The sequence below is a fragment of the Mandrillus leucophaeus genome, unplaced genomic scaffold, assembly GCF_000951045.1.
Source record: "Mandrillus leucophaeus isolate KB7577 unplaced genomic scaffold, Mleu.le_1.0 Scaffold277, whole genome shotgun sequence".
NCBI lineage: Eukaryota > Metazoa > Chordata > Mammalia > Primates > Cercopithecidae > Mandrillus > Mandrillus leucophaeus.
This window is the reverse complement of record NW_012102887.1, coordinates 527224-554916: the sequence shown is the minus strand read 5'-3', so window position 1 is coordinate 554916 and position 27693 is coordinate 527224.

The window sequence follows — 27693 nt, the reverse complement described above, 5'->3', positions numbered from 1 at the left end:
CACCATCTCCTTTCCATCAGCAGCACCATCTCCTTCCCATCACCAGCATCACCTCCTTTCCATCATCACCAGCATCATCTCCTTTCCATCATCACCTGCACCATCTTCTTTCTATCATCTCCAGCACCATCTCCTTTCCATCAGCAGCACCATCTCCTTTCCATCAGCAGCACCATCTCTTTTCCATCAGCAGCACTATCTCCTTCCCATCACCAGCATCATCTCCTTTCCATCATCACCAGCACCACCTCCTTTCCATCACCTCCAGCACCATCTCCTTTCCATCAGCAGCACCATCTCCTTCCCGTCACCAGCATCATCTCCTTTCCATCATCACCAGCATCATCTCCTTTCCATCATCACCAACACCATCTCCTTTCCATCACCAGCAACATTTGCTTTACATTTCCAGCATCATTTACTTAAAGTCCTTTAGCAGTGTATGTGACAAATTGCCTTATTTTTAATGTGCATATGTGACAAAAATAACTTTCATTATCTATAACCAATCCCATCCTGTTTTTTGACTGAACAATATTTTATTTATAAGAAAAACACATTTTTTCCTCAGTTAATCACTTTTGCTTTATCAGTTGTGGTAAATGGTGGCTAGGTGAGTAGACTTGGTAACAAGAGACAAGAAGGAGCACAACTGATCTCTATAAGTAGAAGAGGAAAATTGAGAGGCAAGATCTAAGGAAAATGTGTTCAGTGGAGGACAATTAGATAAAGAGGAGAGCTGACTGTGAGGGTAAGAAGAGAGAGTGAGGAGAATAAATGGATCTCATTTTCAGTGAAATGCTGTACTCTGTGCTCAATCTTTCCCATAAAACTCTCTGAGCAAGTTTTAAATAGCTAATTGATGTTTTTATTTTGTTTGGTTGTTTCTGCTTTTCTAAAAAAGCCAGAATTTTGTGGAAATTAAAATTATCAGACTGTTTTATACAAAAATAAATAATGAAATCTTATCTGACGTTAAAAAGATTCTAAACATTGTGTATATTTCATCTGCTAATGTTATTCACACTTTAAAGTACCTCACTAACAAACATAGGCCTTTACATGTATTCTTTCTCTTTCTCATTTATATATTATTAATGATATGCAAGAAAGGCAAAAATACACACTTTAGACAAAGGATTAAAACAGATATATTAGAGGCACTGGGCCTATTTCTACTTATTGCTGATGAGTCTGGGAGGAGAAACACAATCAAGCTTACATATATTATATATGTATATATATCATATATGTGATATAGATGTGATATATGTATATGTATCATATATGTGATATATATGACATATATCATATACCATATACAATATATCTCTACATATCATATATGGCATATACATATATGTGATATATGTGATATATGTGTATATATCATATATGTATATATGTATGTCATGTGTGTATATCATATATGTATATATCATATATGTATATGTGATATATATCATATGTGATATGCATATATGTATATGTATACATATATACATATATGTGTATGCATATGTATATACATATATGTGTATATATACACATATGTACATTTACATATATGAGATATATATGATATATATCATATATGAGATATATATACACATATATGTAAGCCAGGGTCTGACTGTGTCACCCAGGGCAGAGTGGTAGCGGCATGATCACAGCTCACTGCAGCCTTGACCTCCCTGGCTTAGGTGAACCTCCTGCCTCAGCTTCCTGAGTAGCTGTGACCACAGGAGCATGCCACTGTACCTAGCTAATTTAAAATATACATACATATACATATATTTGTGTATATATGTATATGTATGTGTATATATTTAGAAATGGGGGTCTCTCCATGTTGTCCATGCTGATCTTGAATTCCTGGGCTCAAGAAACCCTCCCACCTCGGCCTCCCAAAATACTGGGATTACAGGTGTGAGCCATCACCCCCAGCCTCAAGCTTATGAGTTTTTCATCCCTTTGGAAGACAATTTGACAACCTGACAAGAAAGAATGAAAATGTGTTCATTTATTTTATCATCATCCTCACTTAGAGTTGCAAGATCTGAAACACCAAGCAAATTGAGGATTTATTTTTTATGTAAAAGTTGCTTTTTGAGGTGTGTAGCATTAACACTGTAACCTCAATCACCACTCCACCCCCATCAGTATATTTCAGTGAGTAAATAGGGCAAAATGGAACAGAGTTTAGTGGTTCCCAAAGTGTAATCCTCCATTGGGGCTCCCCAAAATGCTTCCAGGATCTATGAAGTCGAAACCATTTAAATAATAACATCACTTTGTTGAAATTTAAATCTTAGGGCAGTGTTTAGTAGCAAGTGTACTAGTTACGATTAGTTTCTTCAACATGAAACTTCAGTCACTTTTTGAAAAATGCCAATTTTATTTAAGAATTACCTTAATAAAACATTAAAATGCAGTGTTAAATTTCAAGCCTTAAACATGCATATTGTTAATACTCCAAGGATGAAATGAGAAGTTTGTCTTAAGCATTTTTATTACAATCCAAATGTGATGGTCTTTCCATGGAATAATATCTGTACTTGTTTGAGTTGCAGGCCAAACTAACCCTTCTTTCGTGGAACATGATTTTCACCTGAAAAAGTAACACAGAGACAAACTAGGTTTATTAAGGATTGGATATCCAGCAGAAATTTTCTAGAAAACAAACCAAAGGTATCTATCAAGGGTAAAAATGATAGTATTTATTGCCAATGGAAAATTTGAACTTCCCGGTAAAACTTAGAACCTTGTAAAATGTTTATTGGCAACTATGAAACTGATGGCTTCTCACACATGAAGAGTTTTCTGAAGAGACTGAAGGAGACGTTAACAATAGTGATTGCTTTTTGATGTTCTATGATGAATTATGCCAACTTTTAGAAGATCTGAATATCTCACTGAATCAATATTTCCAAATGACTGATGCGTCATTATTCCAGGGACTCACAGATCTCAAAGACAGACTGTAGCTTATAATAGCAATCAGCAATGACCAAAAAACACATCGGTTGGAGTTTGGAGTCATCCAAAGACAGGCTTCAGAAGTTCTCATTCTTCTAGGAGAGTTCACAGAGAACTCACTTCTTTCTCTAGCACTGAAATGCAACAAAATACGTGCAGTATTTCTGCCCAGGGAAGCCTAGTTGAGACTCAGAGTTCAGGGTTTTCAGTGGAGGCTGGGCACGTAGGCACAATGACGAGCTACTGCTACTAAAATTCCAGACTCCCCGAAGGAAAGCAGTTGTTCAGTGCCCTAAACAGTTTTATTAATGTGGGGAGCATTCCAAAAGCCACGTTTCCAGACCCCAACCCAGGCCCAATCCTGAAAGTAAGCCTTTTTAATAGGAGCAAGCCAGGTCTGCTGTATTAACTCCTTACTGCATAATAGTGCTACACAGTAATAAATAGGTGAAAAATCCATTCTGAGCACAAGACAGAGAATAGATTTTAATGTAACACACAATGTACAATTTGTGATAGGGTTTCAGACTCCATTTTGAAGTTAACCTTTAAGAAACCATGCTTATTGAGTTTTGATGTCGTTTCAAAGAAGAATATCTACAATTATTTGCAAAAACTGTTAAAATACTTCATCTTTTTCCAATTAGATATCTTTGTGAGGCCAGATTTCCTTCATACACTTCAATGAAAACAACATAGCATAGCGAATTGAATTCAAAAGCAGATATGAGAATGTAACTCTCTTCCATTAAGACAGGCATTAAAGGCATTTGCAAAAGAGAAAACCAGGCTTGTTATTAAATCTTGCTTTGGAAAACAATTATTTTATCTATAAAAGTACACTACTCATGTTAACATATAAATGATTCATCTTTCCTGTTTAAGAATGAATTGATGCATACATATTTTTAAAAAGTTCTGCTTTAATTTCCAATATCGTAAGACAATACGGATATCAAAAGAAATAAACTATACAAATAAAAACTACTTGGTGTCTTCAGTAAATTTTAGAGTGTAAACATCTCTTGAGGCCAACAGATTCGAGAAATGCTGGCTTAGACAACTAAGGTGTAAATTCAGGCAATTTATAATCAGTATTGTTAATTCATCTTTAATAAAATGTTAGTTCAGTAAGAGTTTTGAGGGATGTGGAATTTGGAGATTGGGCTTGAGTCTATGACAGTCAATGTATACTCAGAATGTAAGTCTAAAAGAGAAATTTGCCAAAATTCAAATGAACAATGAAGGGTAGTAGATACAATATTCTACTCTATGCCCTTGATAATGACCTTCCATTTAAGGATAAATATACAGGGGAAAATAGAGAGTTTTCAAATATTTCTGCTTGCTATACTCAATAAGACAGATGACCACTTCAGAGAGAAATCTGACAAAATTTAACACAAGTGTAGATACATATGCCATGAAATACAGTAATTCTATTTCTCAGAATGTATTCATGATAAAATTTATACACATGTGCAAAAGATATTTGTATGAACATATTCATTGAAGTGCAATTTGTAACAGCAAAATAAATTCTATCCCTCAGGAAGGTCAGGAATAAATAGAGTTTGTTAATATAATGGAATTTTATTTGCAATTTAAAATAAATGAACCAGTCCTATATGTATTAAGTTAATAAGCCTGAAGAATTGTCATAAGTACAAAAGAAGTTTGCAAAAGGTTATATACAGCAACATACCATTTGTGCAGTTGTTCAAAATATATGATATAAAGCATATGCAAAGTTTTAAAATACTTGCAAAAATAGGACTAAACGTGAATATTATGATTTGTGAAATATTATTTTTCTTTTATTTTTTCTGTTTATTTCTTTTTTCTATGATTACCATAAATTACTCTTCTTACTCTTATTTTTATTTCTACTGTTATACTTTCTCCTGTCATTACTAATTTCATATGTATATAACATTTCAATATTGAAATTTATTCTCAGAAAACTGCATTAGATTTTCAAGACAATCAGATGAGTGAACCCCATTTTTCAGTAGAGAAGTCAGACTGGGGTGTCTTAATCACCCCAAGAGACATGAAGTGACATTGCCAAGGTCACATACCCAATAAGTGTTAGAGTCAGAATAAAACACAGTTTTAATGATGATAAATTGATGATTTTTTACTTGCTATGTCTGCATGTTAGAAAGACATACACGTGATAATTCAGTAAGTATTTTTATTGGCAGATAAAAACAATAATACTAAGACATGAATAATCAATGTTTACAAAACACTATCTTCTAGGCATGGCTTAGGTGCATTATATTAATCACTTGATCCTCACAACTTTGCAGGGAATCTGCTATTATTATCTGACTATGACAGATAAGGAAACAGGCGCAGAACGTTTGAGAAATTGTCCAAAGCTCTGTAGAGAGAAGTGGCTGTGCTGAAATTTGAATCCAGGGAGTACGACTCTAGAGGCCACACTCCTAACTACTACTATAATACATTATCCTGCCTCATAAAACAGCTTTTTTGTTTCAAATCCTCCCAGAAGAACTGATACAGCACAGAATTCTCTGAAGATGCTTTTACACTCTGATGCAATTTTAACAAAAGGTATTCTGTGCGGACTTCTTACCACTGCTAATTTAGTTCCATTTTGCAGAGTTGGTCAGCGTACTAAATAATTCTTTTTTTTTTTTTTTTTTGAGACGGAGTCTCGCTCTGTCGCCCAGGCTGGAATGCAGTGGCCGGATCTCAGCTCACTGCAAGCTCCGCCTCCCGGGTTCACGCCATTCTCCGGCCTCAGCCTCCCGAGTAGCTGGGACTACAGGCGCCCGCCACCTCGCCCGGCTAGTTTTTTGTATTTCTTAATAGAGACGGGGTTTCACCGTGTTAGCCAGGATGGTCTCGATCTCCTGACCTCGTGATCCGCCCGTCTCGGCCTCCCAAAGTGCTGGGATTACAGGCTTGAGCCACCGCGCCCGGCCAGTACTAAATAATTCTTTTGGCAGTACAAGCAAATGCCCTCAAATTTAGCCATCTTAATAATTATTTGAAAACTTTCTCTCAAGTTTTGTTTCTATCCTCGACGGGCATTTTCTTGCTGTTTTACTTTTCTTTTTTTCTAAAGAAGATAGTGTAAGTATTCCACACACCACAATTAAATTCCTAATTTTAAATGAGGTTTAAACAGGAGAAGTGCAAGGAGAAGAAGAAGTGGAAGAAGAAGAAGAAGAGAAAGAAGATTATACAAGCATGAAGAGCCTATTTGTTAATATTTCTTTTGGTGAATATTTATTTTGATATATTTGTAAGAAAATATGATAAATATTCAGTGTTCAAAATAACTTTATAGATAAATGGTACTGCAATTTTGGTAACATCTTTTGATATGAATGTTGGATTCATTCATGAATATGAATTCCATCAGGAAATGGGCCTTTTGTATGAGTTAAAATTCAAAATTAACAAAAACAGTCAAACACCATGTACTCTCACCTTAAGTCCTCCTGAGAAATGACCACTGTTACCAATTTTTAGAGGTGTGTTTTTAAGTAAAGTAAATGCCTATATTTGTTAGTCTTCATTTTCTCTGCAAAGTTCTACACCTTTTTTCTCTCCTTAAAAAATCTTTAAATTTATCTTGGGGTATGTGTGTGTTTGTACACATATATATATATATATATGAGAAGCTCTTTTCAGTAGCTACATAACATTCTCTTTATGGTGTACTCTAATTTCACTAGTCAACTATTCGTGGATTATATAGCTTATTAAAAGTGTTTGACTAAGTTACTATTATCAACAAAGTTTCACTGAATTTTACACTTAAAATTTGCATGCATGCATATAAGCAAGCTTATTTGTGGGATGAATTTATAGTACAATCTGAGTTAACTTCTGGGTAGATAAAAAATGATCTTTTACATTTATTTAAATAATCTATGTCTTGTTCATGGCTGTCAACATATGTAATAGTGATGCCGAAGCTCTTTCTGGTGACTTTGTAAGTGGGTGTGGGTTGTTAGCTCTGTGACAACTCATTGTCTCCCCATTGTCTTCTTTGCCTCTTAATTCTGCACAGTGTGGAGTCTCCCTAACTGGTAGTGGGAAGGGAAGTCAATTATTCTTTTTAGTTGGCTTGCCTCTTAGGCTGCAACAGAGTTCTCCAGCAATCCAGATCATTACTAGTGCAGATCACTAATCTTGACATTTATTTGATCCAATAATATTGCATTTGCCATCTCACAGTCTTCTCCATGCCCCTGAAGAACCATTTGAGTGGTTCTTGAGAGACCTCTGGCTAGGCAAGAGAGGTAGAAGATGGATTTAAAATGCTTTGTCAAGCACAACTTGATTGCATTTTTTTCCCCCAGAAATCTGGACTCAAAGGATGCTGTATCTACAGTTGGCATTGAGCACTGAGACTTCAAAAATACAAAACCAAAAATATTAATTTTTCTGTAATTCCCAACACTGTATTTTGCTGTCTTTTAAAATTGTATTCTATGTTGTAAGTTGTAAATATACAAAAATACCTCAGTGAAGGCATTTTCCATAGCAGATTACAACGAAAAACATAAAGGTGGCATGAAAGTATTTAAAGTGAGAGTAGTGAGTGTCAAAAGAAATGTTGGCATTAATAACACCACCCACTTTATTAGACACTATATACAAGATAAGATAAAATGTCAAAGTTTGCTGAGCGGCAAAGGTTAAATACAATGTTCCTCTTGTTGCTACCTGTCTATGGAGTGAACTGGATAAGTGCTTGTGATCCATTGAAAAGGATCAAACTTATATTATAAAAAGAGGTCAGTGAAGGAAAACAGGGTGACTGTCAATTTCAGATAGGAAACCACATGCCATCTTTGACCTTGAAATGTGTAGTAGGAGTGTTGAACATCAAGCAGGGGGTATATTCATAGTTTTTATTCTCTTTGCAAAATATATCTTTGATGATTTTGTCATTTTCGGACTTTTATAAATATGTATTTTCCTGTAGCAGTTTATCCTGAAAGCAAGGTGCAATTATACGCAAATAGTGAAATCTTTCTATCTACTTACCAATCTATCCATCTAGCCTTCTGTATATATCTTTGACAAGAATACCACCTATTTCAATGTATTTTCCTTAATAATTCCGCAATGGATCAGTACATATAGTGTTCAGTAGTTCTGGGTAAAATAAAGAAAGAAAACATGTATTGGTTTCTCCTATTAACCTAATTGTTACTAAGTGTTCTGCACTTTTAATCTCATTTAACCCTCACCCAGCACTGTAAGAGGTGATCAGTAGCCTATCATTTATTAATAAGAAAATGTAGACTGAGATAAATTAACTAATTTTTACAAGACCACAAAAATAATAGGAGGCACAGAAGAATTTGAACCCATTTGTGTCTATTTCTGACCCCCTTGGTCTTGTCTCTTCTCCACGTATGTATAAAAATGATGGCATTGATTATGATGACTGCCAATTTTTTATCACTTGCAAAGTACCAGGTCTTAAGTGCTGCACTGACACTGTCTCTAACAGTCCTCACAAAGAAACTATTATTGTTACCATTTTATAAAGGGAGGGGTGATGTCCAGGAAAATGAGACTGATTTCCCAAATCCACACAGAGAGGGAAAGAAGAAGTAATTAAACTCTTTGTTGAATAGTATTTCTGTTGAGTAGATGGAGGTTACAATTTATGGAAAGTGGAAGCAGAATTAGAAGCAACTGCTCACTTTTAACAAAAAGGATTATGTCTCCATTACGTGAATTTCACACTAACATTGTATTTTTGCTGACTATAAAGTATAGTATGTTTTAAAATATTGTCATTTTGTACCAAACATTTATTTCTCTAATCCTTTTGAATCCTAATAGAAATTATTTGATATTCTGCTATTATGAAAATAGTCTGTGAAAAAAAAGAATTATGGTTGCATTTACAGTATCAGTGATCTTACTGTTCTCATCCTTCTTGCACTTTGAAAACCATCTTTTCTACAGTTTGAGATTCTCTTTTCACTTGCAAGTCATAAGTATCCGAAATAATTCACATAAACACTAGATAGTGTTCCTTTAAGAGGCTGACTTAATTTCTACACAAGAATTGAAAGATATATATGTGAAAAAGTTAAAGTATTGGAGATATTTTATTTCCTTTTATTAAATTGTGTAATGCATTAGGATAAAAAGATACATTTTACACATTCTTAAGAATTTTTCCACCAATGCAATGAGATAAGATAAGATAATTACAGGCGCAGTGGCTCACGCCTGTAATCCCAGCACTTTGGGAAGCCGAGGCGGGCAGATCACGAGGTCAGGAGATCGAGACCATCCTGAATAACACGGTGAAACCCTGTCTCTACTAACAATACAAAAAATTAGCCAGGCGTGGTGTCGGGCGCCTGTAGTTCCAGCTACTCGGGAGGCTGAGGCAGGAGAATGGTGTGAACCTGGGAGGCAGAGCTTGCAGTGAGCCGAGATCGCGCCACTGCACTCCAGCCTGGGAGACAGAGCGAGACTCCGTCTAAAAAAAAAAAAGATATTTTATAAAATATCCTGTTAGATAAGGCACTTTCAGGTTCGATCAGTGTGATACGATATACTTTAATTACTGTTGTTATCAAATCAATAACACATTTGTTAGTGAAATTGTGGGACTGATCTGTAAATGAAAATACGGTACTTCGGAAAGTTGTATAAATAACTTTAAATGTCATGGTTCATAAAAATGTTTCATCATTCTATCCTTTACCAGGTTTTATACAGATAATATATAATATTAATAGAAGTTTATTTTAAAATCAGTTAGAAGAAATTTGCATTCAGGATTCCCTTCTGCCATCCCGTTTCCTTGACTTGTCTTTTCAGCTGTCCCCGGGTCCCCAAGCACCTAGTCTTCTTTTTGGCAATGTTTCCATGAGAGATCTTAGAACTCCTGCTCTCAGTTAGAACATTGAATTTGTACACGTAAGGAGGTAAGTTCCCGGAGATAAATAAAGTGAAAAGAAACTCACCGCATCCATTAGTCCACTGTACAATTTAATGTATTTTTATTTATTTTACGCTACGTTATGAAGAAATGGCATCAGAATGATGGGTTAGAAAAATTCTTTCTTTCATTCAATATAGTTATCTCCATCCTCACTTTTATCACTGCCTTGGCTGACATTTTGTAGTTACTGAGAGTCATACCTTTTAAAATTGTAACTAAGCTCCATACAGCTTCTGGGTACTGTGAAGTTGGCAACCTGTAGACCGGGTTCTAAATGAAGCTCACTATCTACTGAATGATTACGCATCAATTGTCCTCTATAGAAATAGCTGTAGGAGGGGATGGAGCCACTGGATAACTCCCTGCAAGTAATTTTACTACTCTGGGTATTAGTTTAATTATTGGAATATATTTATAGGAAGGATTGGATCTTTATATTTCTAAGATTTTATGATTCTAAATGATGAATATAGGGACTAAGGATTTTAACAGGTAATAGACACACTGCACAACAGGAGAGAATGCTTCAATTTGGAAAACTCTAATTTATGGATGAGAACTAACAGACATGCCATACTTACAAAGTGTAAAATTTAACCTTGTGAGCAGCAGTGCTTACATGGAAATTTACAGCATTGAATGCATAAGCTAGAAAAGAAGAAAAACGTAAAATCAGTAGTCTAGTGCCCACCTTAGAAAACTAGAGAATGAAGAGCAATATAAGCCTAAAGTAAGCTGAAGAAATAGTAAGAATTAGGACAGGAATCAATGAAATTAAAAAATTAAAAAGATTAAATCAGTGACAATTTTTTTTAAAGTTGGTTCTTTGATAACATCAATAAAATTGATGCACAACCTATATAGTTCTTTTATATAGGAAACATGCATTTTTAGGAAGAAGTTTTTAGTCTATGGGGAGAAAACATGAGGCAGCAAGATCATTGTCAGAATCTGGATGAGATAGTCATTGAAATAATTCATTCAATAATAGTATTGTCTCAATAGAAACTTAATTGCTAATATTTTAAGTATTTTAGCAATTCAGAATGTCATATTACAAGGCATCCTCATTTTATATTATGAGATTTTCAGAAAACAGTTCTGAAAATAAGATGATATAAATGGCTGCCAGAAAAAAAAATAAAGATAAAAGCCGAGCACGGTGGTTCATGCCTGTAATCCTATCACTTTGGGAGGCCAAGCCTGGCAGATCACCTGAGGTCAGAAGTTCAGGACCAGCCTGGCCATCATGGTGAAACCCCGTCTCTACTAATCTCTATGAAAAACAAAAATGAGCCTGGCATGGTGGCAGGCTCCTGTAATCCCAGCTACTCAGGAGGCTGAGGCAGGAGAATCTCTTGAGCCCAGAAGGTGGAGGTTGCAGTGAGCTGAGATGGCACCACTGGACTCTAGCCAGAGCAAGACTCCATTTCAAAAAAAAATGACATCAAGTAAGAAAATATAAAAACATATGCACGCTCTAGGTAGACGATATAAATACAAGCACAATTATAAATATTTTCCTTGGGCAAATAGAGGAAACTTAAGACTTGTAGTTAAACTAACTCCACTATTAACTACAGGTATGAGAAAGATCAGACCATAACCAACATATCACATTCAGGGAAAAATACATAACTCAATTTGCGCCAATGAGACCCAATAGACATTAGCTGAGGACTTTAGAAGTGAAGGTTCATTTCTTTTCCTCAAAAGCTACCTAAAAAGATTTATTTTCTTGATGATAATGCATTGGAAAAAAGTGTAATAATGATAAAAACAAATGTTCGCCAGACCATTCACTGTGTGCCTGGTGCTATCATGTGTGGCTGTTGATACATTAACTCAGTCTTCAGAGTCAGGTTGTGAAGACTTGACTTCATGTCACTGATAGGCTCTCAAAAATTGCAACTTGAGGTGAAATGAGGTATAATGCAACCAATGATTTTTCTCATCTATGTCATAACTAAAAACATGAAAGGAAACAATGTTATCTGAGGACGGGGTGTACATTCTTTGGTTAAAGTCACAGTTTCCAAGAACCTATCAGTGATGTGAAGGAAGGACTCACTATGATCCAAAATTGAGTGGCAAGGAAGTAGAGGTGGGATTTGATCCCTTCAGTCTTATTCCAGAGTCTGCATCCTTTACAATTGTGCTGTAGTAATTCTCATCAAGTACTAGTACAGTCACATATATCATGTGATGTTTGTCTACACTGGAAATCAAAAATATTCAAATACAGAATGCTATATTCCTAGACAGAATAACTCAATATTATTAGAATGCCATTTTATATTATTATATGCTTAATATAATATGGATAAGATAATCAGGAGTTTTCCTGACCACCCCCCACCCCAAGAAAAAGTAGACTATGAAACTAACAATACACATAATCTTGAAAAGAAGAAATATGGCCTACTGGTTATTTAAAACTATCTTAAAACCACAATCATTGAGCAATATGATATCAGTGCAAGCATAAAGATAGATGAGTATAGAAATTCCAGAAAGACATGTGCTTCTTCTAGGTGAGTAAAGGCCAATAGCAATTTTTGTACCATGGGCCAGTGGTCCAATATTGGTATAAAAGCAGCTGCCATAGTTAGAGAGACTTTTCTAAGACTAGAAATATATGTATATGTATACGTATACGTATATGTATATGCATATGCATATGCATATGTATATGTATATGTATATGTATATGTATATGTAGAGTCAAACTTTTAAGGACTGTGTGGGCAAATACATTAATCAAAGTTAATTCTACCAACTAGAGTCAGTGGCTGCTAGCGATGAGGCCAGAAAGCAGAAAGACATCTTGTATTTTCATGGAGTATGGGATTAAGAACTCTTTGGGAGGAAGGATCCTGACCTCACATTCATCATAGCTCAAATCAGAGGAAAAGAGAAAATATTAAAGCTGTGTCCCAGTTCCCGCCCAGCTCAACTCCAGCTAAGATTCAAAAGAAAAGTTCCTCAATACAGGTGCCTATGGGGGTAAAAAAGGTATTTATTTCTGTCTCTATTGTTTTTTAAAATGTGTAGTGTCTGCCATAAAATAAAATGTTTATCAGGTAGGTGAACAAGCAAGGAATTGTAACCGATAGTCATAAAAAGAAACCACCCGTATAGGGAGATGTATAGAAGGCTCAGCTATTGAAATTACCAGAAAAGAACTTTAAAATAACCCATTTAAAAGTTAGATAACAAGCGTGAACAGAGGACTTTCAGCAGAGAGAAGTAACATAAAAATGAACCAAATGGAAATTTTAAGAATCATAAAACAGAGAACAACAATGCAGTCGGTGGGCTTAAAAACCGAACGCATCAGCAGAGGAAAGAGTCAGTGAATTTAAGTAAAGCATGGCACAGATTATCCAACATGAAACACAAAGAGAAAAATATAGAAAATAGAGAAACAGAAACAGTCTGAAGTTTGTTAAACATTATCAAGTGTTTCAATATTTGCTCTATGGGAGTTCCAAAATGGGAGGACAAAAAGAATAGTCCAGAGGCAATATTTAGGAAATAATAGCTGAAGATTTCACAAAATTAACAAAATCCATCAGGCCACAAAGACAGGAGAACAAATAAACATTTTAAAACCCTACAATTTACTACATTGTAGTCAAGCAGCAGAAAACAAAATAAAGACAACATATTTAAACTAGCCAGATACAATAGGGTAATTCCATTCAATGAAACTCAAAGATACACACAACATATTTAAACTAGCCAGATAGGGTAATTCCATTCAATGAAACAAAAGAAAGAATATTTATCATCAGAAATTACAAAACCTAGGAGACAACAGCATAAAGTTTTTAAAGTGCTGAAAAAGAAGGGTGTAACCAGAATTCTATAACCAGTGAAATTATCTTCTAAAAATAAAAGTGAAAAAATGTATTTCAGAAAAAAGGTGAAATAATTCATCATCATGAAAATGTGCACTATAATAAATACTAAACGAAGTTTAGTCTGAAGAGAAATGATTCCAGAAGAGTAATTTTGAAAGAAGAAATGAAGAGCCAAAGTGATAATAAATACATGTAAAAATACTTTCTAAGAATTTCATTAAGAGATAATTGATTCTTTAAAGAAAATATAGCATGCCTGTAATCCCAGCACTTTGGGAGGCCAAGGCAGGTGGGTCAACTGAGATCAGGGGTTCAAGACCAGCCTTACCAAAATGGTGAAACCTTGTCTCTATTAAATACAAAAAATTAGCTGGTGTGGTGGTGCATGCATGTAATCCCAGCTACTTGGGAGGCTGAGGCAGGAGAATCAGTTGAACCCCGGAGGTAGAGGTTGTAGTGAGCCGAGACTGCACCACTGCACTCCAGCCTGCGCAACAAGAGGGAAACTCCATCTAAAAAAAAAAAAAAAAAAAAAATTAGTGGGAAAATACTGTATGGCTTGTAATATAACTAGAAGAAAAACATACACCAGTCTTCGCAGAAAGCGTGAGAGGGGTTAAATGGAGGATGACTTTTGTGCAATTCTTACATTATTTGTAAAATGATAAACTATTAATTCAAGGTATACTTTGATAAACTCAGGATTCAATATATAATATATATTTATAACATATATACTGATTGATAGATTGTAAAATAATCTACTAAAGGTACTGTCAGGAAACATCAAACAAATAATTTGTGGCCAATAAAGCACATCATTGCAAACAAACAAAATTTAAAGAGATACAGGGCTAATAAGCAAATAATACACTTTTTAAAAGTGATCTATTCACAAGATCGTACCCTTTCCAGCCATTGCAGGGACAAACTGGGATGCCATTTCTCCCAACAGTCACCTGAGTTTGGAGCTCATAATTGGTTTGAGATCACCACTGCCAAAGATCTTATAAAGCTCCAAAATTCTTCGATCATAGGGGTCAATTCTAAAATTCCTGGGTTTAGAAATCAAGATACTTGCTTTATACTTCCCACTGAAACACACCAAAAAGATGTGGATTCCAACCCAAAGGAGTTAGACAGAGTGCCCAAGCCCTATATTATGTCCAGGCATGAATTGGTGAGCCCTGCTGCTATCCACAGAGAATACAGACTTTAATATCTAGCATAAATAATCTCTGAACAAAGACTTCAAGGAAATAGAACTAACAATGCAATAGGGAAAATAAAATGAAATATGAAAAGTTTCCAATAAATTCTAAAAAGGTAGAAAAAGAGAAAGAAAAGAAGAAAGAACAGATGGAAGAGAAAACGACTTGTGAGGTGGTTGATGGAAACAAGTCACTGCAGTAACTACAATAACGTGATAGTAGATTCTCTGATGACCTCTATGTTCCCTGCTTTCTGATGTTCATGCCCTAGTATGATCCTCCCACCCCTTTCTTGAGTGTGGGAGACCTATACATTGTTTCTAATGAATATGCAAAGATGTTGAGCTACCACTCCCATGACTATGTTATGTGACACAAAACCCCACTTTGTTATTGTTAGCACACTTGTTCTACAGACTCTCTCTCCCTAGCTAGGTTTGAAGACTAAGTGACCATACTGGGAGGCTCTCTTGTTAAGGAGCCAATAGAAACCTCTAGGAGCTAGAGCAACTTCCAATCAACAACCAGCAAAAAGCCACAACTCTCCTGTAACTACAAGTAAACAAATTCTGCAAACACCTTGAGAAAGCTTGGAAGCGGATTCTTTCCCAATGGAACCTCCAGATGAGAACACAACATTGCTGACACCTTGACTGCAACCTTGTGGAACCCTCAGCAGAAGACCAGACTAAGCCATGCACAAACTCCTCATACACAGATAACAAATGTGTGCTGTCTTAAGCTACTAGTTTGTGGTAATTTGTTAGGCAGCAATCTATTACTAACATGTGTACATAGATAAACATTTCAGTTAGAAGGTAGAGATTGTCAGGTTGCATTTAAAAAAAAACGAGTTAGCAGCCTTGTAAAAAAGGCTGTTTACAAGACATGCACTTTAACTAGAAAGAGGAAGATATGTTGAAAGTAAAAAGATGGAAAAAAAAAAAGCATACAAAAGCTAATCGTAGGGGAAATCTAATAATAAGAAAGCCAGTGTGACTATGTTAGTATCAGGTAAAGTAGACTTCAAGATAAAGACTATTACTCAAAATGATCATTTTATAATGTCAAAAAGGTCAATCTATAAAGGAGACATGATAATAAAAGCTTTTATACATTTAGTGACTAAGCCTAAAATATTAAAATTAAAAATTAATTGACAAAAACAGAAAAGCATATAAAGAAATCTCTAATAATAATTGAAGAAAAAGGTAGATTTTGTTTGAGTAATTGGCACAAGTAGACAAAAAGTATATACTTATGTAAAAGATTTTAACATCTCTATTAACGAGTTTGGACTACCTGATGCTTATAGAACCCTACTCTCAAAGATAACAGAATAAACATTAATCTCAGGCACACTTAGAGTAATTTAAAAAAGAGCTAAGACTTAATAAATTTTAAATATTAAGTTTTGTAGAATCTGATCTCTGATCAAAATGAAATTAAACTAAAAATCAATAGCTAAAAGATCATCAAAAAAATTCCCAGACGCTTGTAAATTAGGCAACATACTTCTAAAACCCTATGGGTCGACACACACACACACACACACAAACCCGTGTATGAATGTTCACAGCGGCGTTATTTATAGTAGTCAAGAAGGGAAATCCCCAAATGTCTGCCAGTTGAAGAATAAAGAAAATGTGAGCTATCTATATACAATACATTATTATTTGGCAATAAAAATGTAGTACTGATAGATGCTGCAACATGAATGAACCTCAAAAACATTGTGCTAAGTGAAAGAAACCAGTCGCAAAACAATGCATATTGTATGATTACATTAATATAAAATGTCCAGAATAGACAAATCCATAGAAACAGAAAGAGACTAGCAGTTGCCAGGGTTTGCAGGAAAGAAGGAATAGGAAAGGACTGCTAATTGGGACAAGATTTCTTTCGGGGGTGATGAAAATATTCTAAAATTAGATTTAATGATGGCTGTACTTCTGGGCATTTTATACTAAAAAGGATTAATTTATTATTAGTAAAATATATCTTAATAAAGCTATTGTTGTTTTAATCACAATGAAAATTATTAAATATTTTGAACTGAAAAATAAAAAAGGCAAACCACTTTAGAATGTATGGGATGAAGTTAAGTCAGTGCTTAAAAACAAATACATAGATTTAAATGCACATATTTAGGAAAGGAAAATGTTTAAAATATTTATCTAAGCTTCCACCTCAAGAAGAAATGAAACAGATTCAAAGACAGGAAATAAAAAAATAAGAACAAATGAGATTAAATAGAAAACAGACGAATAATAGCAACATGAATAAAACTAAATGTAGGTTCTTACATAAATTGATAAAACTGATAAATTTCTAGCCAAATATCAATAAAAAGACAAAAAGCACAGATTAGCAATACTAAAGAAAGAGGGATGTAACTACATGCATTATAAAAGGTTAATAAAAGAATATTATAAAACAAACGTATGCCAACAAATTCAACAATGCAGATGAAAGAAATAAGCTCCCTGAAAAACACAACTTACCAAATGGACACAAACATTTAGGGTGCAAGTGTAGTTAATATTAAAACATCTTTGGGTAATGGAATCTATTAAAAACTAAAAATAAAAATAGAAGAAATAATAAGGGAAAGACTGATCAATTTGCCTACCTGAATAGTAATGATGCCTATAACAATTTATGCCAGATATTTATTATTTCTGATACTTTTCATTACTTCTTGAAGATCTGAGTTTTCATTTGGCAATATTTCTCTTCACCCTAAAGAACTTAGTTTGGAACTTCTTGTAGTACGTATTTCAGGAAAAGTTTCCTTAGTGTTATCTGATCTAAAAATATTATATTTTACCTTGTATTATATAAAAATAGTTTTACTTTTCCTGGGTATAGAATGCTGGGTTAATGGTTACAGTCAATCCATTTGTCTCATGTGTGTTTGTGTGTGTGTGTTTGTATGTGTGTGTACATATGCATACACATATATATCATTGGAATTTAATAAACAGTATGCTTAATTTTATTCATTTGATCTTATTTCATGGCTTAATTTGTAGTTTCCCTTTTTCATTTTAAAAAAAGTGTATCGAGTCTCCTCTATGTGCCAAGATTTTCCAGAATCTTAAGATATATCAGAGAACAAACAAGAGAAAAATATCTGCCTTTATAGAACTTACATTCTAGTGGTGGCCAATCACTCTATTTTCCTCTTTTTAATTAGTATGTTCTCTTCTATTATTTCATTTCTTTAGTAGTGAAATTACTTTCTCCATCATTTGTAATCATACACACAGTTCTCTGTTATTATGTGAAAACACAATGCTGCCTATTTGTGTCATGGAGCACTAACAAAGTGCTCCTTGTAAACCACAGTTTAACCCCATACAATAAGACGATGCCTTACAATATTCTTTCTTACTCCACCTCATCTTCTCTACTGTTGATGAGATCTGTGAAACTTTTAAATCTTCTCCTCCACCTTAACCCAACTCCTAATTCTCCCCAAGATAGTTCAATATGTTCTAGACTATCATAATAATCTCCCTGTCATTACAATCCATTTTCTCCAGTTACTGATAGCTTGAGTTCTCAGCTGTGAATTACCTATCTTTTCACTGATGTGCTTTCTCAAGTATTTTTCTCAAATGGTTTAGTTGAAATCAACATCTAACCACACATACATATCTTTCTTTTAATAGATATACATTTTTTTAATATTATCATTTTCTCTCAGCAATCTGCAAGTGGAATTTGCTGTCATTTACTTTTCAATATTTCAAAAACATGTCTGATTCCATTCAAATTATTTTTAGGAGTTCACATTTTCTATCTGGAAGTTTCCACATATTTTTCTCTTTATCCTTAAGAGGTCAAGAATCTTGTTAGCCTATATATTTCTCATTACTACCTCAAGAAGCTTAATGCAGTTTTTCATTCTGGAGAAGCCAGTCTTTCTCCAGGTAATGGAAGCATCCTTCAGTCATTAAGATAGTTATTGTGTATCTCCCATCACACAGTTTCCTTTGTGTAAAATGTTTGCTTTTCACCTTCAAAACTCTTGTGATTTAGATGCTAAGTTTCTGAAATGGATCTTCCAGATTTCATAACTTTCCCTTCAAATTTTCTCTTTTTTCATATTGTTGGCCTGTACTATGAGATAATATTATTTCGTTTACCTTTTCAGGCCACTAGTTTTAGTCTTAACAATAGTCATTCCATATTTCAACTCACCTACTGAATTTTCCACCTATTGAGTATCATAGATATGGTTCTGGTGATGGGTACACTAAGAGCCCACACTTCATCACTATGCAGTATATCCATGAAACACTCTGCACTTGTATCCCTAAATGAATAAAAATAAAATTTTAAAAATTAAATTTTTATTCTAGAAAGTCTTATTTTGCACTGGGCTACAATCATTGCAGTTGTTTTTTTACTATATTGTTTTCATACATTGTTGTTTGAAACCTCGACTGTCTCCATCAGAGATTATTTGTTGGTTGGTGAGTTGGTTGATTATTTGTTGGTTGGTGAATTGGTTGATTGGTTTTTGCCTGGTGATGGCTCTATTTAACCTCCCCTTGCTGGCTGCTTGTTTCCCAAGTATGTATGATTATGATGTTTTCCTGTGATCTCTTTAGGAATCACCTTTGGTTGCTGAAGCATCCTAAGTGGAAGAACTCTCAGAGGAAACAAGTTAAATCACCATCTTCTTCTGTGGCTAAACCTATAACAGTAGAAGGGCTGCAGGAAGAAAATTCCTATGACATGGTTTTCTCCTACTCTCTTAGCCTCTGGAGTAGGGATAACTCAATTCAACTTTTCTGCTCTGATTTGTATTTTGAAGGCCAAGGAAACAAGGCCCATGCATGCATGTACACGTGCGTGCGTGCACACACACACACACACACACACTCAGGTTCAATGTTCTCCCAGTTCCCCAGCAGTTCACATATTTCTGTAGACCAAGTCCTTTCCAATATTCCCACAGTCTTTTTTCAGAGGCTCTCTTACCATGATCTAACCAAGCCCATGGAAGGAAAGCCCTTCACAAGTTTCTTCCTAAGGATTCCTCAACTCGCAGAGCTAAAGACTGCTCTCTGATCTGGGACTCTACTGCCTTTCTCAGCCATTTGGATGGGTGAGCCAGAGGTATTCCTGTTTAGAATGAAGAGAAAGTGTGATGCTTTCTCCAAACTTTTCCAGAATCTCTGTCTTTTATCTAAGTTCTTTCCTTATAATTTGCATTAAGATTTGTCAATATAATACCTTAAAATGATATAAAATTTATCTTAATAATTCTTCATTACTGGGGAAGTCATCAATTCAATACATACATTTTTTTCTGTGTTCCTTTTATAAATTGCCTTCTCTTGTCTATAGTTCAATTTTCTGCTATCTATGAAGTCAAAGAAAAGCACAACAAAATACATAATTAAATGCTAAGTGCTTTCAGTGCTGTAGAAAATTATCTTAAGATGTCTCAATCTTCCTTGCAGGAAGCAGACAGATGCCTGCATAATTGAGACTATGTGTGGCTTCTCGATTCCTTCTAGAAATGCGAAGAGAGCAAGAGAGTGTTATAGACTTTGAATGGGTCAATGTCAATACTAATTTTTTAAAAGTATTTCTAATAAGATCAGAACCACTGATACGAGTAAGGGATAATTTTGCCAGAAAGGGATAATTTTGCCTGAGTTTTTGTAAGTACAACTATAAAACAAACAACAGTTATGATAAAAAAAAAAAAAAGACCATAAACAAGCAACATTCCACTAAATAAAAGGAGAAATAAGCAAGGATATAGAAAAATATTGGAAAAATGGCGTTAATAAGTTATGTTGCTTTGTTCTGTTCCACAACAATAATCTGAGTATTTATGTCTGTCAAGAATAGTTATTAGCACTTTCCTGGACACAAGCATTGTGATCTAAATTAATAAGCACACATAATTTAGTCCCATATTTTCATTAATTTATAGTTTACTGATTTGGGAACAGAGACATTTTATATATAGGACCAAGAAATACGTTGCATATCCTTCTCCTTTTTTGGAGGTAAAGCAATACTATAAAATATCATATTTCCCTACCATTGTTTTGCCATCATTACACCACAGAAAGCAGGTTGATGCAGTTAAACTTGCAAATCTCGCACACCATGTAAATTAATCCTCTAAGAAAGATCTGAAGGAAAATAGTATAATAAATGTAAAGGAGAAGTCAATGCTATAAACATCTATTCTCATGAAATGAAATATTTCTACTTTTTAAAATGAAAACTCTTTTATTACTAGTACACTTTGAAAGTGATGCTGTCTCTAATTTCAAAGAAAAAGAGTGAACAACAACAAAAAACAAAAAGAAAAGAAATGTAATAGCAAATTAATGGAAAAGCTATATATATAACTAACTTCAATACATATCAAAAGTGAAAGCACTGTGGATAAGAAAACTCAGCCTCCTCAAACTTGTGTGTGATTTGACAGGCTGAATTCAGAGCTTGTGAGGTCTTGGGATTTAATTTCATGGCATGCATAAAAGTAATGCAAACCCATTAATCCTAGAAACAAAACACTTGCCATCACAGAGGCTGCCTGATCCATGTAGCCTTATTACAGTCAGGTCTTTGGAGAGATCCCTCAGCACAGCTCTGTACATTTAAAGTGTGAAACTAGGGCCATTTCGAAGCTGACAAAATTTTATAAAACCAGATATTTCATTTTTCCTAGGCATATGTAATCCTCCCTCTGCTATTTCCAGGAGCTCAACTCTCAGTCTAAACCGGGATTTGATTTGATTTTATTTACTTTTTGAGACAAGGTCTCACTCTGTTGCCCAGGCTGGAGTGCAGTGGCGTGATCTCAGCTTGCTGCAACCTCCGCCTCCTGGGTTCAAGGGATTCTCCTGCCTCAGCCTCCCAAGTAGCTAGGATTACGGCCATGTGCGACCACACTCAGCTAATTTTTGTATTTTTAGTAGAGACAGAGTTTCCATGTTGGCCAGGCTGGTCTTGAACTCCTGACCTCAGGTGATCCACCAGTCTCAGCCTCCCAAAGTGCTGGGATTACAGGGGTGAGCCACTGTGCCTAGCGAAGAGTAGAATTTTAATAATTGCAGTTTCCAGTTATCCATTCATTCACTTAACACATATTTAGTAAATTTCTTCCTTGTGTATGATGTAAGGCTAAGTAAAAGTTTGTCAGAAATAAACGAGATGGACACAATCTTTGTCTCTTGGAGCTTTTGTCTAAGGACAGTAGGTGGTGTCAATGTTATGCAAATGATTAAAACTGTGACAAGTAATAAAGGGAGAAGTACAAGGTACTACAATACCTCGTACAAAGTACAAGGTATTGTAAAAATATATAGCATGAGTCTGATAGGAAGAACTAGGTAGGCTTATTAGATGTGATATTTAAGTGGCATTCTTTAAGATGTATAGGATGTGACCAGGTGAAAGTTAGGATGAAGAGTTTTGTTTGTTTGTTTGTTTGTTTAGCAAATAGAAGAGCGTGGCAAAGTCCCTAAGGTGAAGAGCAGCAGGTGATCTGCAAGGTTGCACCCTCTGGAGCATTGAGGGCCACAAGGGCACAAGTTGAGGCAGGCACTGAGTCTGTATTATGCAAGGAGTTACAGCCTGGATTATGGTTTCAGACCATTACCGAAAGTAACAAGATACTGCTAAATTAGGTTAGGTTCTAAATTGAGACGTATTGTAAATTAGCATTTGAAAAGGATGTACCTGATTTGTAAGTAAAGATTGGGTTGGAGGGATAAAATCGCAGGGGTGTGATGCTGGTTAGAGGCTATTGCCACAGGCAAAGTGAAGATGATGGTGGCACAGCCTAAGGTGGCGATGGTGAATGCAGATATGGTATAATCTTGTTGAGAGTTACTTGGAAGTCAGAGTCACCATGATTTAGTGATAGATTAGAAGTGAGGGTTGAAGGAGTGGGAAGAGTTAAGAGTAACTTTTATATTTCTGGCGTGAGCCATGAAGTGAATGGTGGCATTATTTACTGAAATAAGTGATCCTGCAGGGAATAGAGGAACAGATATTTGGGGAAAGAGCTTAGTTTTAGACACTAAGTTGCAGGTTTCTGGAGACTTCTCAGTGGGCACATCAATAAGGTTGCATATGAGCCTAGAATGTAGATGGGTTTGTTCTGAAAAGAAATATTTGGGCCAGGCACAGTGGCTCATGCCTGTAATCCCAGCACTGTGGGAAGCAGAGGCAGGCAGATCATCTGAGGTCAAGAGTTCAAGACCAGCCTGGCCAACCCCAACATGGTAAAACCCTGCTCTACTAAAAATACAAAAATTAGCCAGGCATGGTGGTGGGCATCTGTAATCCCAGATACTCAGGGGGAGATATCCAGATACTGAGGCAGGAAAATCGCTTGAACCCAGGAGGCAGAGGTTAAATTGAGCTGAGATCGTGCCACTGTATTCCAGTCTGGGCGACAGAGCGAGACTCTCTCAAAAAAAAAAAAAAAAAAAGAAAAGAAAAAGAAAGAAAAGAAATAAATAGAGATGGTGAATAAAATCATAGGAGCTTATGTGCTAACGTTACTCAGAAAAAAATAAAATAAGAAGAGAATAATGCTTAGGGCTGAGCCCTGAAAAATTCCACACACTTTAGTGTAGAGGAGGCAGAATTAGAAAAAGGGGCTCAATCACTGGCCAGAATAATGTAAGGGAAAAACAAAGGAAGAAAGTATGTCAAAAGTGGAGTCTGCTAGTCAATGTCAAAATGTGCCCAGAAATCAGGTTAAATGGAAACTGGAAAGTGTCCATCATATTGACTCACACGGAGGCCACCTTTGTGGAAGATAGGGCAGAGCCAGTGGTGGAGGTTCAAATGAACCCGGTCAGTGGGAAGTCATAAAGTGGACAAAGTGTGTGGAAATATATATTTAGAGTGCTTAACTGTAAAACACAGAATGGTCTTAGGACCATATATTACGAGGTGAGGGTATGGTTGCCACCATGAGTACTTGGTTTTTAAAATGAAAAGCTCGAAATGTTTAATTGCCTCTATGAAGGTTCCAGGGAGGAAGCATCCACTCATACAGAAGAGACATTAGGTGAAGTCTTCATTGGATTGGAAGGATGAAGTTGAAGGTAGGTCTGTATGTTTGGTGACAGGAAGATCTGCCTGTTAGCTTATCTTTTCCCTGGGTTGGCTGGTGGGGGGTGGTGGGGAAACAGTCTTCTGCTGAAAATGAAGGAGAGGAAGCCATGGTGGAGGGGTGGGTGATACAAGAAAATTATAGGAAATTTGCAATAGATATTCAGAGAAGAGGAATGATCTAACTGAAAAGACTTAATCAAATTGCTAGTGAAGCATTGCGAACTCAGTTCTTCCTTCCTGCCCTTCTTTCCTCTGCTCCTTATAGCATTGCAAACATTACAAAATTTAGATTACAGAAAACATCTGATAAACTTACACTGGAGTGCAAGAGACTGCTGTGGTGTGTAACTTAGCCTGCTCTTTTGCTCTGAAAATTTGTATTTTACTAGGGGTTCATATTATGGGCCCTCTAGAGACTCCTGGTTGTGAAAATATCAGTGAGGAATTTGGGGTGGGAAATTCTGAGAGAGAAATTTGGGGTGGGCATGTCAACTAGAGTGTCTGTGGCCCAGGAATTGACACATCACATGGGCAGAAATAGAAGCAGATGCAGCCAGTTATTTGTGCTTCTTTTTCAAGGCCAGGTTTGTCTCCAGCTATTAACTCTTGAATTTTAACTAGTCTATCAGTTTACCTTCTCACTTACTCAGTAACTCTCAGACTTTCAGTAGCAGTTGGAAAATATTTTGATGTATCAGCATTATAACCGAGTGAGTTATAGAGAAACGCCACACTTTGAGACCAATTCAGGAGTCCTTTATTTGCCGGCAACCAAGAGACAGCTAGTGCTCAAAATTCTCTCGGCCCCCAAGAAGGGGCTGGATTTTCTTTTATACTTTGGTTTAGAAAGGAGAGGGGGAGCCTAACTGAAGCAATCTTACAGAAGCAAAACAGGCAAAAAAGTTAAAAAGATAAATGGTTACAGGGAAACAAACAGTTCTAGGTGCAGGGGCTTTAAATCTATGGCAAGGTGAGAGACGCGGGAGCTTTGGGTGCTATCAAGCAGGCAAATTCCTGGAAACTGCGGATATAGCTTGCCACAGTATCTTATCAGTAATTCTTATTGCATTCTTGGATGTGCTGGGAGTCAGCTTGCACAAGTTACGTCCTTGAGGAAGTGGGGTGGGTAAGGGGCTGCAAGTAAAGGAGCCACAATGGAGTCTGTCCGGCTCTCTCAGCTAAGGGAGAGTCAATTCAGGTTAAAACAAGGTAGGATATCACACCAGTGGGAGGGAGCTAGCAGAAAGCTGGAGTGTGGGGTACTCTCCAAAACGGACAAATCCTGGTGAAGTTTTGTGGAAGGAGGCCCTAGGAAACCAGAGAGCATTTTTATGCTAGCGGGGAGAGAGACTTAGAGACCGGAGGGTGCCACAATTTCTGAAGGTCACTCTGAGTTTTATGTGCAGGATGATGTTATTTATTATCTGACTGTTACAATTGCACATATGACCTCAGGTGTCTGATGAGAGCAATTGTGCTCTCAATTCACATTGGAGGTGGGGTTGCTAATGTAATTCCTTCAAGTGCAATGCAATTGTCATTCGGCCCAATTTTTTCCTGCCAGCTCTCTAAAGAGGAATGCGTATGGCCCTGGGATGAGCTGACAGGAAGGAGAGGAAGTCTTTTGTCTTGCTGATTTTGTGGAGTAGGCCAAAGTCTGCATTAATCTGAGCAGGCATTTTTCAATCCAGTATCCTCAAATCTGTTTTGAAGGCTGAGTCAGGAGACTGCATGATGGTCAAGGCCAGATACATAATTTGCAAGGCCCAGGGCAAAACAAAATAGCGGGTCTCTTATTCAAAAATTGCTGTGTTAGGAATTTCAAGGTAGCAACAGTTGAGTTTGAAGTCAAGCACAGTCCCCTTCTGAGTGTGGGGTTCTGTACAACTACACAAGCTACAGGAGCATGAAATTAGGCCTGATGATAGTGTCTCTTACAACTTTGCCCTGGTTTCTAAATGTAGCTTGAATTATCATTAACTCTGATCTTAGGGAGGTCACTTAGCTCATTTAACCTGCAGTTCCTCAACTGTAAATGATTAAGCACAAAGATTTATTAAGCATCTATTTTATTCAACTACTGTACTAGTCACTGTTGTTGTATTGCTATGAGTGCACACACACACAAACACACACACACACACACACACAATCATTACCCTGTTGGAATTTATATAGTATCTGAAACAACTGAGAGTAATTTTAAATTAGTAATTTAACTAAAACCAGGATGAGAGCTACAATAAAGCTACAATAAAGAGGTACTCTGAACTGTGTTATATATTTATAGATGACCTTTAGGGAATTATAACATGGCTTGAGTATAATCAATAGTCAATAGTATTGATAGAGCATAGTCAATAGTCAATAGTACATCTTTCATTAATAGCATTACTTTAACCAATATAATACTTATTTTGTGTTAGGAATATAAAACTTATGCTATACTAACTCTGTGAATACAACTGCCAAATGAGGTAATTGCCACTAATACACTTATTTTGCAAGTGAGGAAAATGAGGAATGGGGTTATTAAATAACTTTTAAAAGGCAATGCTGTGAATGAATGGTAGAACTGGCTTTGATTTCAAGCTGAGTCTCGCATCCAGACATGACAGCCTTAAATTAAGCACTAGTATTCCACCTCTCGGGACATAAAAAATGATTGCATGGTGAAAAATAAAACCAGACAACTCTCATTAACCCTGGAGAGGAATCTGAAGACCTGGATTTTCTTTGTGTTATTGCATGGACTGCTTTATGAGAGAGTCTCCTAACATTTTTATCCTTGTATTTCATCATTTCTCAGGCAAGGGTCCAGCTTCCCAACATCAAGCTTGATAAAAAGTGTTCCATATCTTATAGCATTTGCAAGAGGAGAAAAGTAGTAAGAAATATAATCACACATTTACTGTTATACTTACCTATCCATCATCTATTTACCTATCAATTATCTAGCTACTCACCTACTATCTACGGTTACATAAGTTGCAATTTTGGTACTATCTAATCAGTAGCTTTCTTCAAAATATAATTAGTAATTAATTAGCATTTCTTATTAGATGTTGAAACCTGTCATTTCTCCTTAAAGTTGGTTTAGCCCCTTTCCTGGCTTAGGTCTTTATTCTAGATTGAATGCTTGATCAGTCCTTGGAAAACGGATACAAAGTATCTTGGTAGAGATGTGATTTATAAATATAAATTTTAATTTATTTTCTTTATAATGCAGACTGCACTTGCCGTAGATTTTATAGTGTGGGTGATAATCTCTTGAGGTCTTAAAATTGACTCTGTCAATCTTTGCTCGTCTTTAACAATCAGGATATCTCTTAGGACCAAAGAAATCTGGATGTAGAATGAATTTTTACATTCTAGAGCCTGGCTTTATGAAAGAAGGGAGGTTAAGTAACCTTAACATTATCTAAGCATGGACAGTACCCTCAGCCTTCTAGGTCGTCACCACAAAAGAATATGGAGGATGCTGTTAGATTATTGCCTACTTCATGCCAGGGTATACTAAGGCTTTTAGAACTCTACTGAGTACATTTGATCC